The sequence below is a fragment of the Amblyomma americanum genome, chromosome 8, assembly GCF_052857255.1.
Source record: "Amblyomma americanum isolate KBUSLIRL-KWMA chromosome 8, ASM5285725v1, whole genome shotgun sequence".
Lineage (NCBI taxonomy): Eukaryota > Metazoa > Arthropoda > Arachnida > Ixodida > Ixodidae > Amblyomma > Amblyomma americanum.
The window spans coordinates 22,941,979-22,955,233 of NC_135504.1; positions in this window are offsets into that span (position 1 = coordinate 22,941,979).

Here is a 13,255-nt window from a genome sequence, read left to right on the forward strand (position 1 = left end):
GCATAGAAAAACATTAATATAATCGCTGCTTCATCATTTTAATTGACTACAGTGCGGAAGCAAGCCACTCACAGGAGTCTGAATGACGACAAATGTAGAAGCAGTGATTATATTGCAGTTTTTTCATGCCTCACGTGACCTATAACTTCACTTTGTCGTCGCAGTCCTCATTCGGCTGTTGAAACCAAAACAGCACGAGAAGGAAATTAGATTATAAATAATTCAGCGGTCGTAAGAGAATATACCAGGTGGTAGTCCATGTATATAATAATCCCTTACGCATCATTACGAACAAGTAAACACGCACCCAAAAGTTAGGTGTCTATACTCCTTTAAAAATTCATCACCATCAAGTGCTGGGACGTTGTCAGCATGATTCCTCCGTGAAAATGAAAAAATAATTTCCCTAAATAAATGTTGATTTCTAATAAACTTAGTCTTAATATCCTACAGGGATCCAATCATATCTTGTGGTATTACATGTAACAGATGCAAACATGTTCATGTTCACATGTACTAGGGCTGAATTTGTGTTACTATGTGAAGACTGGAAACATCGCAGTCACAGCTAATTGGATCATGTGGGACAGATGGTGAAAAGACAGTTACACCAACCATAAATTAAAATTAAACAATCGCAAATTTCTCTTATTTAGTTACCTCAATTGTGGTCGGTGTTTCCATCTCTCCGTACCTATCCCTGACCAATAAAACCCAAGGTTTTGCCATTTAATATTACTCTTCACTGTTCAGACAATGTTCCATGTGTATTTTAGTGCAGAAGAGAAAAGCTACTGTTCTGCATTCTAAGCTTACTAGAGTGGAGTGAATGCAGTACGTCATCAAATGTATTGCGGAAATCTAAACTACCAGACTTTGGAAGTTAACAGATGAAAAAAAAAAATGGTGCATTTAAATGAGAACAAGAAAGATTGGATAGGCAGCAAGTCGTCCCCCTCACAAGACTTCCCCTCACCCAGTGTGGGCAAGTGATAGTGGCAGCTGTACCACATTCCCTCTCACGTAAGAGCATGCACTGCTGAATCCATGCAAACTGCATTACCATACATCAGATGTCAAAAGAGTGCTACTCAACTCGCCTAGATACCATTTTCACTGCACCGCAGGGGTATCTGCAGCGTGCAGGTGTTGGTGAGTTGTGACACCACGGGTTCCTGAGCATCCGCAGGGACATCCCCACATGGGGATGATGGTAAGCAGTGTGCCAGTAAGGACCCGAGCACCCGCGCTTAGCCGTACGTGGTTCAGCCGTGTCCGGGGAAAAGGGGATCCTGATGGTTGAGCCAATGCCAAGCGTTTCGACCTTTAACCCCTCGGCGGAGGCAGTGCGCCACTTTGGCCCTAGCTTTCTGTAGACGGCATCTCCGACCTCCCGACCGGGGGAAATCGCGCACCTTTTCCTGCCGTTGTACTTAGCGGCAGGGGCAGGGACACTTTATTTTTCAGAGCCGCCGCGGTGGCTGAGAGGTTATGGCGCTTGGGTGCTGGCCCGAAAGACGCGGGTTCACTCGCGGCCACGGCGGTCGAATTTCGATGGAGGCGAAATGCCAGAGACCTGTGTACTGTGCGATGTCAGTGCACGTTAAAGAACCCCAAGTGGTCGAAATTCCCGGAGCCCTTTACTACGGCGTCTATCATAGCCTGAGTCGCTTTGTGACGTTAAACCTCGATAAACCAAACCAAACCTTTTTTTTTCCCTGGCAGTGAGAGTTTACCTCGTGTGGCCAACTACCCTGTGTTGTGTCTTATTCGGCTATAGTTTGGGTGTACAGCCGGTGTGGGCAGGAGTTGCATGCAAGTTCATGTCCCGTTCCCTTGTAGGGCTCCATGGTGGGTGATTGGCACCGTGGTTGAAACATACTTTTTTGTATTGCTCCCTGTAGTTTAAGTAATGATCACACTCCAAAAAGAGCGTCTACCAAAAATATCAGTGCCCAGTGCTTCCAAAAAACGAGTCAAACATTTCCAAAATACCATGCCATCCACAGTGAAAAAAACAAAAAACTGTCAGGACAATGTCTCCATTTTTAGTGTCAAAATGTCTTACCGATGCCTTGGGCGCACGCTACAAGCCGACAAAAATGACTTAAAAGATATTGTCCAGCACTCAAAACTCTCCAGCATAGTTTCAGTAGGGGAGATTCCTGTATCAGTAACCTCGCATCCCTAAACACTGTCCGAGTTGTGATATTCGAACCTGACTTTCTAGAGCTCGCTGAAGAAGAAATGCTGAAGGGTCTAAAAGGCCAAAATGTCACAAACGTCCTTTAGATAAAAATTAGGAAAGAAATACTAACCAGAATCTTGTCCTCACCTTCAATTCAAGCACACTTCCGGAGTACATTGAAGTAGGTTTATCAAGTGTTTCCAGTTCCTCACACTACACAATCATTTTTAAAATACAAAAAAAGCTGTGAAAAATAGACTTCCAACAAGAGGTTGCACAAATGATCCATTCAATAAATTAATTACAATCCAAGAAATAAACAGAGTTCTATCTGCCGGCAAACAGACTGCTTCCGGCCCTGATGAAATACACTGCAGATTGCTGGCACATCTTTCGCAACCTTCTGTACTTTTGAAACTTTTTAACCAAATTTGGACACTGGGAAAAATTCTGGAAGCTTGGAAAAAAGTCATTATAGTGCCATTCCTGAAACCTGGAAAGAGACCAGCATCCCCAGGCAGTTATAGACCAATAGCTCTTGCTAGCTGCCTCGCCAAGTCTTTTGAAAGTGTTTTTGAACATCAGGCTAACCTTCGTGCTTGAATCTCGTTAACTTGTTGGCATCAATCAGTGTGGTTTTAAAAAGGCATGCTCGACAACAGACCATTTATTTCACCTCGAAAATACTGTCCGAGAGGCTTTATTACATAGGCAGCACTGTCTTGCTTTCTTCTTCGATCTCGAAAAGGCATAAGATACAACTTGGAAGTTTGGGATACTCCGTGACTTAGCAGAGCTTAGCATCCGAGAGAGGATGTTGAGCTGCATAAAGGACTTCCTATCCAACCGCTCCTTTCGTGTACGCCTACGTTCAAACATTTCAAAGAACTTTGTTCAGGAGAATGGAGTACCGCAGGGATGTATTTTAAGTACAACACTCTTTGTCATGAAAATGAACTCTTTAGCCCAAATAATCCAAAAATCAAATATGTACTCGGTTTATGTTGACGATCTCCCGATAGCCTGCACATCAAAATATCATCGTGCATGCAAAAGTACAATTGACAATAAACAAACTAGCAACATGGGCAGACTGAAATGAATTTCAGTTCTCTCCGCGGAAAACAATGGCTGTCATGTTCTCTCTCAAACGAGGCTTACAAAACAATCTCGCCCTACACCTAAGGGAAACCAAATTACCGGTAAAATAAAAACCCAGATTTCTGGGTATAACTTTAAACAAAACACTCACGTTCCTTCTGCACATAAACCACCTGAAGGAAAAAGCTTCTTGATCCTTAAATGTCCTAAAGGTGCTCTAAAAAAAACAATGGGGGTCCGATAGAACATGCCTTTTGTACATTTATCGTGTCCTAGTACGATCTCACCTAGATTACGGGTGCATAGTCTACGGTTCTGCTAGGCAATCGTACCTAAAGAGATTGGACCCAATACATAACTCAGGTCTGCGGCTTTCAAGTGGAGCATACAAAACATCGCCCATAAATAGTCTGTATGCAGAATGCAGTGAACCACCTTTTGCGGACAGAAGAACCATGCTGGCATGCACATGCGTCCTAAAAATCCGTCCACTACCAGAACATCTCTGCTACCCCGTAGTGACAAAGTGCCTATTCAAACAACTGTTTAAGAACATACCCCAAACAGCCGGACCACTCCTCCTACGCTTTGAAGACAAATGCGAAGAATTAGGTATACTGAACACACTGCCCAATATTGCCCCGAGACCCCACCCACTGCCACCTTGGTACACCTTCCCTTCTGTATGCGATCTTACATTGACACACATCCACAAGATTATATACTGCAGGAGTTTTTGGCAGTGAAGGAAAAAGTACAAAAATTACACAGATTTTTACACAGACGTCTCAAAATCTGCACACTACGTTGGGAATGCGGTAATGCAAGGGAAAGAAGAAAAAATGGTCAGGCTACCTGAGTGTGCATCAGTTTTCACGGCAGAAGGCTACGCCATAGCTGCTCCAGTTGAAGAAATAATCAAGAAAAAGATACAAAATTTTGTAAAATCTACACCGACTGCCTCAGCGTAATTACAGCACTAAACTCCTGAAATGCAGTATGACCCATAACAGGAGACATAACGCGTAGTATAAGAAAAGCTGAAACAAAGACGTACAATAAAGTTCTGCTGGGTCCCTAGTCATGTGGGAATCAGGGAATGAGAGCGCTGATGCATGAGCCTCACGTGCCCGTAATGCACATATAAATCAAGTAGATATTATACCTCATAGTGACTGCATGAAGTTTGTAAAAAATAGACTGAGAGGAAAATGGCAAGCTTTAAGGGACAACAAAATTAACAAGCTGTATTATGCAAAGCCCGTCCTGAGTGAATGGAAGACCTGCGGACACCAGGAACGATTTATAGAAGTAATTGTATGTTGTCTTCACATTGGATACACGCACCTTATGGACAATTTCCTACTGACAAAACAAGAGAAACCAGCCAGTGAGAAACGTGGAGATGAGCTTACAATTCATCAAATTTTATTCTCATTAGCAAAACTGGAAAAAATAAAGAAAAGGTACATACTTCACCCAATTTTATAATCAATCCATTCCTTTTCAACCAACACTGGTCTTAAGCAACAGTGCAATTGTTGACATATGTTGTGGTTTTAGCTTTTTAAGAGAAACGGGTATTCTCGAGAGACTATAAACTCTGATCCACTGCTTTGCTTCTCTTTTTCATACACCTCAGCCACCTTCTCATCATTCCTGAGAAGAATGCTGAGGTCTTTACTTGATTGGTTGGGAGCCTCGGGATCCTTGCCCAGCCAAGGATGGCCGCTGAGGTCACTTGACCTTCTTTAAAGGTTTTAATACTAGCCGTTTCTAAAGTTTCTCTCCCAGCATTACGAGGTAGTAGCAACTAACTTTTTAGGCCCTTTACACCACCCGTTTTTTTGCTTTTTTGTAAAATTCTGCAGAAAACAATTTTCTTACAATTTGAGCTTGGTGCGATAGCCTTAGGTGCTCATGTGCCACTAAACCCAATATAACACAACACATTTTCACTGCATAATGTGTCAACACAGTTCTTATGAGTTGTGGCCTATCAGGGTGATGTTCATCTTTACTCTTTAAGGAGTTTCCTACACAACTGTGTACAGAGTGAATGCTGAGGTTTTTCTCGGAGTGTGCTTTAGCTAGCACTGATTTCATTTCAGGCAAAATCAGTATCCTTACCTTTCAAATAAGGCACTTTTTTACGCCAAAAAAAGAACAAAGCAAAAATTATTTCACAAATGAAAAAGCTTGGTAGCACATCTCCGGCCATTTTCTTGCAGACAGATTTTGCCACCAGTAATGGTCTTTTTTTTTTCTGCATTGCTTGTGGCATGTACATCTTCGAAACACAAAATGATTTGGCAATACATAAGGTATTCATGTCATAAATCATTGTGTTTTAATATTGCAGTATCTTACTATTCTGACGGTTTGCAAGATATTAAGGCGAAAGCCTTTATAGGCTCATGACTCACCTGCGGGGATGTTCACATTATAGCTGTCAAACTGATGACGTCACCAGTGGTATAGTATGTCGCAGCTATATGTATAGTGCACTAACTATACTTAGTCAATTAGTAATTGGTTAGTAAATTAGTAATTAATTAGTGATAGTAGTGGTTGGTGCAGTATGTCGTAACTGGGAACTCAATATACGATAATGCACTGCGCATGCGCAAGGTGCCAGCAGACAATGCACATGTGGTTCAGCCTACTGCGTATGCATGTGACGTCACTGAATGACGCCACCATCATTCAAGAGGAGCCCTCCCCAGGCAATCTTGCCGGATGCCTCCTGAACGCCAATCTGGAAGAATGCCACCTAAACGCTCTCCTGTGTCTCCAGCAACCAGGGGTGCGCGCGCTAATCAACGATAGCGACATAAGCAGCAGCACCGGGCTAAAGGCTTTCGCCTCACCGCACTTTAGGTCAACAAAGTGCCCCCTGAATTTTTTTGCATATGTGTATAAAAAATTACCCACAGTGTTTTCCATTTGAGCACTTTCTTTAGGCCTGGCCATGCTATTCAGGCCAAGTTGTTTTGAATCTAAATGATAAATGACGACTGAAAGGGTTAAGGGATGCAGAGTACATTTGCACTAAATTTTTGTTTTGTACCAACCAATTCAATAGCTCTTGCTGACTACATTGATGTTTGTCCAGCACAAGCATGGGCAATATTGAAGATACATGTATCTTTGATACTCTCTTTTGATACATTTTGTGTATCGGTATTAGGTATCGCTTATATGCTGCATATTTTAAAGCTGCTGTGATTTAAATTTTGGGCCGGCGACACTCACCGAAAAAAAAAAAATGGAGTAGAACTGGGAGCAAACGATGCCAGAGCCGTTGGCTCAGTCAGTTCTGTCTTCCTACGTTCGTTGTTTGACAGACACACAACATATATATTGCACTTCTGCACAAACAACCCAGCGGAGACCAGCATCTCCTATGTGAGTGCCCTGCCTTCGTGCCCGCCAGGACCATCGTGGAGGCGGGTTATCACTCCTTGGGCCTCCCCAGCTGTTCAGCGGTAATAATAATAATAATAATTTGTTTTTGGGGAAAGCAAATGGCGTAGTACCTGTCTCAAATAACCGGGCTGCTGTAAGGGAAGGGATAAAGGAGGGAGTGAAAGAAGAAAGGAAGAAAGAGGTGCCATAGTGGAGGGCTCCGGAATAATTTCGACCACCTGGGGATCTTTAACGCGCACTGACATCGCACAGCACACGGGCGCCTTAGCGTTTTGCCTCCATAAAAACGCAGCCACTGCGGTCAGGTTCGAATCCGGGAACTCCGGATTGGTAGCTGAGCGCCCTAACCACTGAGCCACTGCGGTGGGTGTTCAGTGGAACACCTTCTCTTCCCCGGCGGCCACCATCTTGCCAAGGCCTTCTGGCACCTCCTCTCCTTCCTGGAGGCCACCGGCCTCTCTGGCCGCCTCTAGGCCTGAGGGGGCAGCCCATGCCAACAGGCATGATCATTGCGGCTGCGCGCCTACCCTCTCCTTTGTCTTCTCCCCCACCTCCTTCTATGACACGCTGGCAGCGGGCGTGGAGGCTAGCCCTCCAGTAGAGAAGCCCGTGTCCGCCCACTTTCCATCCTTCCATCATCCACAGAAAAAGTGACGGTAGGAACGAGGGGACAGGCTCACTACTGTGGTGGAAACAACACTACATTTCCCCTATTGCAAGTTCCAGTGGTTGCCAACAGATATGGAAGAATTTCACCGACATGTTTACGATGTTTGCAAAACAGCTGTTACTGACTATAGCAGCGTGGTAAAGGTCATGCATTCTCCCACACTCAGGTCAGTGGGGCCATCAGCGCTGGCAGCGTCAAATGCATCAGCTGACACGTTCTCAAGAGGCACTAGTGAAACTTAATTTCCTTGACTCTACCTCCAGGATTCTTGAGTCAACGTGGCTACGCTTCACTCTTATCAGTTGATAAAAGGTGCCTTCATAACACATGGCACAGCAATGTGCTCAGCTGCTCCTGATACAGCGGCTTTTTTCATTTGCTTCGCTTACAACACGGCCACATCGCGGAGCTCTTTCGGACTGGAAGTTGGAGCAAATGCCGTTATTTGGAAAGATATGTTTTGCCTAATGAAAACTTTAAGCCATTTTATCTTTTGTTGTTTTCCTTCTAGCTTTTAACTTAGAATGTTGAACTTGAAATGTCTGGTAAACGCAGTGCTTGGTAAATAACTGCTTGGCTTTTTCAAGTGCACGTAGCTTGCACCTTTTAGCATAGGGCAAAGAAATGGGCAGCTTGGTAACAAACAAAAAGCATCGGAAAATGCTTCATGCTTATTCGTATGTAGTGAAGAGCTCAGACTGGTTTGCATGAAGATAATTAGCTTAAAACAAAGATTTTGCTAGCCAGTCACCATGGCTTCAGTCCAATGCTAAAGTTCTAATGAAAACAGCTGCGCCGACAGCAGAGAGTAAAGAAATTGGAGCTTAAAGAAATCCGTAAGTCCGGATCCGTCTAAATCCTTTCAAAAACACTGCGATATATCTTATACAGTCAAGATTCCAGGAACCTCGCAGAAATTCCTTAACTTAGCTAGTCTTATTACCAGCTTTATTAATATTAGATATCAGTGATGTATCAAAGTATCAACGATACAGTATTGAGTATCTGTATCAGAAATCAATTCTGGTTCTGTATCTTGTATCGGTATCGGAAATAAAATTTGTTTGTATCCGCTATCAGTATTAAACATATTTTTTAAAGTAGCGTGTCCAGTCCTGGTGCAGCAGCAAAAGACTAATTTATTACTGAAGAAACTGAATTAAAAAATTTTCCCACCACTCGTTTATAACGTCTACACTGTGAGGTACTCCGTGGTCACCGTCTTGAAGAGAATGCCAACATAGCCTAGCGTTGGAGATCCGCGCTAAAAAAGCTGTGTTGATGCACCGTAGTGTTGGGAAATGAGCCAGTCATGGCACTTCATTGTATGGCTTTTTCCAGCTTATAAAAGCTCTGTTTCCTTGTGAAAGCAGTCTTTGTCATTAGAATGCGGTGATCCATCTATGCAGGCAAACCTAAATTTGTCCTCAGTGTCCGTTTTAAACCATGGTCTCAATCTCTTTAAACCCGGGGAAACCCAGTAGCTTTCAAAAGGTGCCGAGAAACCCCATGTGTCCTGGCTTCCCTCCCTTCCTGTCTAACATGCACACAAAAAGAGAGACCATGTAGACATTGAGATCCTCAAAGAAATATGCCTAGATTCAATTAATACTGACTGGATGTACAACACAGCAATGTGCTATAAATGCAATATGATCAGTCCCAAAGTTAGGCGTTGTAGCATGGATGGGTTCACAAGCTCAAAGATCTCTAAAGGTACTCCAAGGAACCTGAGGGCTTCATGGAATCCAGTTTGAAAACTCCTGCCCTAGAGGAACCCAGTCATTCAGCTATCACGACAAAAAAATTGTGCACCTGCTTTCCCTCAACAGCAGATACTAAGGCAAAATATAAATAGTTCGGGGGCCCAAGGCATCCTCTCACAAAATATGCAGTGTTCCCAAATTAAGAGCACATTACTATCAATATCTTCTAAAATGTATCCCCCCCAATACAGGGATAGCTTGTACTGTCACAAATAGTCTAGGGCACACAGGTTTTTCCACAAAAGCATTTTTATTTACACATGGCGGAACACAATACATACTAGTGACCAGAACAAAGAAGACTGACTGGCTAAAGCTGGACTAAGTTTTGGTTTGAAGACAAAGCCAAAAATTACTGGACAGAAAAATCATTTGTTGCTTGCAGGCAGAGCCTTTGGTCAGAAGCAGTAAGTTCTCCAGCCGCAGAAAACTTCCCTCACTTAGGATTAATCTCAAAGGTGCTGTCAAATGTAGGGCCATTTTGACCGACTATTTTTGGCTGTTATATGGAAAGCCCAGTTCACATATACAACAAACGAATTCTGCGCAAACATCAGGTTCATTAAAAAAGGCCTCAACTGTACTCGAAGCAATGTTTTACTCAGGTTTTAAGGGAGTCATAGCTTCCCACCACTTACTAAGTTCACATCCTCTTTGGTAATGCCTCCTCTCTATACCCTAAAACTTTCCATTCTGCACACATTTTCTGCAGGCATGTTTTTCTTATCTTTTGCTTGCATACTCACGAGCCTTGCCTTCATCGAACTGTCAGTGCTGCAAGAAATTTGTGTACTCAAACAGTTGTGTTGTAAGTGCAGCATACCAATAATTATTGGAATCCAGATTACTAAGAAGTTTCTTTCTTGGTGCACATTTGCAACAACACTGGTCTCCATCAGTCACATTTCAAGCAGGCAAGCTCGTTATCACTGGTTCATAACTAGTTAGACTAAGAAAACAGGTCACCGAACATCGGTACCTCAAAGCTGTTCTCCATGTCCGCACCAGACACAGTGTCTAGTTTTCAAACTTGACTCGAGTTTTCTGCAACACTCTCCTGTGGCAATGAAATAGGTTCGTGCTGTTTTGCTTTATGCACATTGCCTCTTTAACCTATGGTCACTGACCAGCATTCAAGAGCTGAAGTAATTGACACCAAATTACGCTGCAAACAATCCATTTTTACTCCACAACTCTCACTGCAACAGCATGGCATTTGCACCAGTGATCCGGTATGGCATGGTATATGGGACGTGACAACTCAAGACTGCACATGGGCTAAGAGAAACACCATATTGGCAGGCTGCAATCAATGCTGACCATGTGGAGTTCTTTAATGTTTGGTTTGGTTAATGGGGTTTACGGTCCCAAAGCAAGCCAGGCTATGAGGGATGCCGTAGTGGAGGGCTATGGCAAAATGGCTGTGTGCTGCACGACATCCATGTTGTTCTTTGATGTACACTGACGTTGCACAGCACACAGCCACTTCTGCACTCTGTCTCCACTGAAATGCGAGAGCCGCAGTAAGATTCCCTAAAGTGTTCAACAGCATAACTCCTTAGCTACTGCACCAGACACGCCAGTAATCGGCGACAATTAACTTTATGTATTAAAATAGCAGAACAGCCTGAATATGCATTGTCGAAACCCAGATATTAATAATCACAACAGCATGAAGTTCAAATGAAATCAGATGCTTGATATATGAATTTTTTACGAGTATTACACAAGCAATATTTGCCTGCACCTACAGCAGTTTAACCCCATTATATGGCATTTCCACACAAGCCAACAAATGGCTTAGGCAAGCCCGCATCTGCGAGTTTCCGAATAAATTGAATAAAAAGTGGTAGGGTTTAACGTAGTTAAGCCAAGCAGACGAGCGAAGGTATGTGTTCATTCTTCAATTGGGATAGCTAAAGGGGCTCTGAAACGCCTTTCGAGGAGACCGCATTAACTCACTCAATCACTGCACTGTGTTGCCATGGAAACCAGAGCCAAATAATACTCTTCTACACGCAGCAGACGACCCACAATCACGCGTCAAAGTTGGCGAGCCCTTCCCGACGACTTTTTCATGCTCGCACCCTCCTCCGTCACTCGCACGTGTATATACATGGTGATAGGTGGCCATTGGTTAGATTCTTTCAGACGTCAGGCAGCTACCGTGGCCGCGGCCAATAAGCCGGTTAGCTCCGACGGGTCGGGAAGCTCCGCTCCCAGAAGGGGGGTCGGCGAAGAAGCGCCTACCTTCCAGCGTGCAAAAAGTGACGAGAGGAGAGGGAAAGGCACGAAGACGATGAAGTTCAAATTTTAACTACAGATAGCCGAGCTTCTACAAAGCAAATTTAAAAAGTCCTTGCTGGGCACTATTCATGAAGCAGCTTGCTTCAATATCCCAGGCATGCTGCAACTTTATTAGAGCCTCCTTCACAGCCTCTTTAAGCTCTGCCTCAAGGGCATGATACAATGGCTTTAGTGGGTTAATACACATATATGCAGAACTGGTCATTCTCTGCACACAGTTTTGCAGGTCAACCAGTTAATCAACTTTAGTAGCCATCATGCAATGGACAAGATTAACCCTCTCCATCCTAACACCATTCTGACTTCATACCCTCCTCCCAATCACCGGGCCTACCTCCTCGAAGGGATGACCCTATTTAAACCCTGCCAATGATGAACGCTTTGCCCAGACGAGACAACTGAGTCCACTTGTCGGAACGTTGGCAAGCACCCTGAGGCTTTCCCTCAATTGTTCACTTTGTGATTATCAAGAATCATCTGACCAACCTTTTTTACCATATCCTCTACTTAACTTCCATAGATCGTCGAGTCCTCATACCACTCCTGGAGAAGCGGTGCAGCGGTTAAGCGTTGCAGCGCTGCCCTGCGATGCAGGTGCTGCAGCCGCTGGGGCTTCTTGCGACCCAGGTGGCTGCTCTTCCCTAGCAATCTTTTGCAACCAAACATTAATTTAACTACCACCATGGTCAGTTTGCTCACAATCTGGTGGGCAGGTTGTGATGACTCCACAAGGTCATGTGACCTAGGTGGTGTCGCACCGTCCTCCCATTGGCACAAGAGCACAAGACAAGACAATATTCTTGCTTGGGGTTCGTACATCTCGAGTAGTGCTTTCACAGTAAAAACTGTCGCCACTGCATATACATCATGTTCAAAAATACTGTGCACTACTGACGTCAGCAATGTGGCCCGGTGATCAGCGTCATCTTTCTTGGGGCCATGTTTTGGGACAGAGATAACATGAGTTATTCTACGGTCTCATCATAACATGCCTGCAGCGCTGAATTTTTCACATGTTAAAGACGGCAGCAAATTGGCCCCAAGCACCATTTGACAATGTGCAGCAAAATTACTGAGGCCAATTCATTCACCTGCATTGGGGTTCTTCAGCAGGCTCTCATTACCACACACACACCAAGTAAAGGCAACATCCATTAAAAGACGCAGGCGCCGTCTGGTTGAAGAAGAAGATTGGTTTTTGGGGAAAGGAAATGGCGCAGTATCCGTCTCACATCTCGGCGGATAAGGGAAGGGATAAAAGAGGGACTGAGAAAAGAAAGGAAGAAAGAGGTGCCGTGCAGGAAAGTGGAGAGTGTGTGCTCGACAGCTGCCACCATCTGTTGCATGCACCTGTTGCTAACATGAGTTGTGCACATGCAGTAAGAGCTCGCAGTTTGCTCTCAACACGTGGAACTGGAGTAGGAGAGCCGCATGTGCACTGCAGCAAGGTGAAAAAGGCAGAAGGTGTAAGGTGGATGTCAAAGAACCCCGTGTGGTTGAAATTATCTGGATCCCTTCACTACGGCATATCTCATAGCCTGAATAGCTCTGGGATGCTTACCACACAAACCTAAACTAATAGCGAGTAAGGATGACGAAACAGATTCCAAAGGAAAGAAAAAATAGTTGGGACGGAAGAAACTTGGGTAGGGAGGCAAGATGTGGAGACCTGTTGAGACGCAATTGCTACGGCTGGTGCGGGAAAGGGGCACTATTTGAAAGCAACTGCGTGAAGCCTTTGTCCTGCAGCTAAACAATTCGTGCTTCAAACCGAGAGAGCAAAACAAGGAGCCA